This window comes from Lonchura striata, chromosome 37 (genome assembly GCF_046129695.1).
Source record: "Lonchura striata isolate bLonStr1 chromosome 37, bLonStr1.mat, whole genome shotgun sequence".
Classification (NCBI taxonomy): Eukaryota; Metazoa; Chordata; class Aves; order Passeriformes; family Estrildidae; genus Lonchura; species Lonchura striata.
The window spans coordinates 3,297,588-3,300,087 of NC_134639.1; the positions used below are offsets into that span (position 1 = coordinate 3,297,588).

Below are 2,500 nucleotides of genomic sequence, written 5' to 3' on the forward strand. Positions count from 1 at the left end.
AGGGAGAGGGGTGCTCGGCACGGCCCCCTCCCGGAGGCGCGCCCGCGCCTTCGGGGCTCGGAGGAGGCGGCTCCTCCGGCTCTTCCCGCACCGGGGAAGCGGGGCTTTTGCCCGGCCGGGTAGAGCCCCGCTCTCGGGCCCGAGGCGGGCCCTCTGGCGCGGCAGAGGGTGGGGAAACGCCGGGGGTCGAGGTCCTCCGGGCGTTCCGGGCCGCGCTTCGTGGCGGGGGAGCGCGCGGGACCCGCCGCCGGGGAGGCGCGGCGGCGGAGGCGGCGGCGAAGGCGTTCCTCGCCCCGCCGGCGTCGTCGTCGCCGCGGCCTCTCCCGGCGTGGTCGGCGAGGTCGCTCGGCGGCCGGGCCGCGTCCCCGCACCGGCGGGGCGGCCCGAGCCGCGGCGGTCCTCTCGGGCGCAGCGCCGGGCTACTGAGGGAAACCCCGGGCCCCGAGAAGGACGCCGCGGTGGTGGCGGCAGACGTCGGGCGCGCCCCCGCCGGTGGACGCTCCCCCGAGGGCGGCAGCGGGGGAGGCACCCCGGCGGGGCCATGCAGGTCGTTTCCCTCGCCCCAGGGCCAGGTACCTAGCGCTCCGCGCCTCCGGCGGCCCCCCGGCTTCCTTTTCCTCGGCGTCGTCAAACGCTGCGGGGAGGGGGCCGCGAAAGGGCCGCCGCCGAGCCGGGGCGGCGGTTTAAAGACTCGGGCGGCTTGGCGCGTCCTTCCGCCGCGGCGGCGGCGGCGGCGGTTGCCGGGCGGCGGTGCGCGGCTCCATTGAGGGGTGGGGAGCTACTCCCGCGTGATCCCCTGCGGTGGTGCCCGCGGCCACCGGCCGCGCGGCCGTCGTCCCGCCGCGTTACCGCGCGCGGGGGGTTTGTCGCGCCGCGCCGGGGAGGGGCGCCCTGCCCCCCCCTCTCCGCGGCCCGGCCTCGGCGGAGAGGCCGCGGCGCGCGGTCGGCCGCGGGGGCCGACCCGCTCGCCTCGAAACGGGCGACGCCGGCAGAGAGCGCGCGCTCTCTCGCCCCTTCCTCAGCTGCGGGGTTGCGGCCGCCGGGGCCCGCCGCGCTCTCCTCCTTCCTCGGCCGCCTCTGCGGTCTCTGGGGTGCGGCGCCGCGCGCGGCGCGGCCGCGCCGTCTCTCTCCCCTCGACGGCCTTCTCCTCGAGCGCGCCGGCGGCGCCGGTCGCCGGCCGTCCCCGGCTCAGCGACCGCCCGCCCGCCCGGGGCCGAGCGCTCGGCAGGTCCCTCCGTCGCCGGAGAGTCCGCGAGCGCGGGCGGCCCCGTGCCGAGCGGCGGCGGCGCCGCTCGGCGAGTGTCCCCCGCCAGCGGGGACGGCCGGCCGGACGGCGCCCGCCGTCGCCGGCGGCGGTCCCGGCCCGGGCCCCGCCCGCCGCCTCCCCGTCGCCCTTTTCTCCGTCCGCTCGCGGAGCCCCGGAGGAAGGTCGTGCGCGCGGCGGCCGTGGGGGGTTGGGGGGGGGGGCGCTTCCCCGCCCGGTCTCCCCGCCCGGTCAGCGGGGAGAAAAGGGCGGGCGTCGCTGCCCCCCTCCCCGCCTACCCCCCCGGCTCGGCGCCGCACGCCTTCCCCTGGGCCGCGCGTGCCCGAGGAAAAAGGGGCTCCGTGACGGTGCGAGGCGGCGGCGGTCCCGGGAGTGCGGCCGTTGCGGCGGCGGGTCAGCCGTCCGGCAGGCTCCGGGCGCTCGCGACGCCGGCTCGGGTCTCGGTGCGGCGCCCGCCTCCGGCGCCGGCGGCGGAGCGCGTCCGCCGGGCGCTCGCCCTTCCCGGCGGGAGCGGTCCCGCGGGGGGCGTTGCCGGTTGGGCGGTGGCCGTCGTGTGCCGTCTCGAGCGCGGCAAGGCCGCTGGGGAGAGAGAGCGAGCCGGCCGCGCGGTGGCGCGGCGGCGCTCCGCGGGTCCGCGGAGCGGCGGTGAGAAGGGAGAGCGGCGCGCGCGGGGGCCGACGGCCGCGCCCCCGGCCGCGTGCGTCCCGTCGTCCCGTTGCAGCGAGGCCGGGCGGGCCGCCGTGTCCCCCCGCGGTCCGGCGCGCGCCGCGTGCCTCCTCCGTGCGGAGGCCGGGCCGAGCCCGGGCGCCTGGGCCGCCTCCGGAGGACGGCACAGTTTGCCGGCGGCGTCTCCCCTCGCTCGTAGCGGCGGGGGGAGGCGGTCGGGGACGCGGGTCCCCCCGCCTTTCCCGCCGACCTTCGGAGCGTTCCGTTGGGCGTTTCGCTCTCGGATGGTTTTTCTTTCCCCCCCCACTCGGTTCGTTGCGTTGTGTGCTCGTACGGTCGAAGCCGGGGGCGGCCCGCGTGCGTGCCCCCTCGGCGAGAGAGAAAAAAAGGGGCCCCCTCCGCCCGTGTGCGGGGTTCGGTGCCGAAAGCCAGACAACTCTTAGCGGTGGATCACTCGGCTCGTGCGTCGATGAAGAACGCAGCTAGCTGCGAGAATTAATGTGAATTGCAGGACACATTGATCATCGACACTTCGAACGCACTTGCGGCCCCGGGTTCCTCCCGGGGCTA

At 79.3% G+C, this 2,500-nt stretch overlaps 1 non-coding gene across 1 annotated transcript in view; it reads left to right on the plus strand.

Moving 5' to 3' along the window:
* The first annotated feature begins 2,364 nt into the window (after window positions 1-2,364).
* The window catches only part of LOC144248090 (5.8S ribosomal RNA), a 153-nt gene continuing 17 nt past the window's right edge, over window positions 2,365-2,500 (plus strand). Inside the window, exon 1 of the ribosomal RNA XR_013341494.1 lies at window positions 2,365-2,500. This exon is cut by the window's right edge and continues 17 nt beyond it. This is a non-coding gene — a ribosomal RNA (5.8S ribosomal RNA).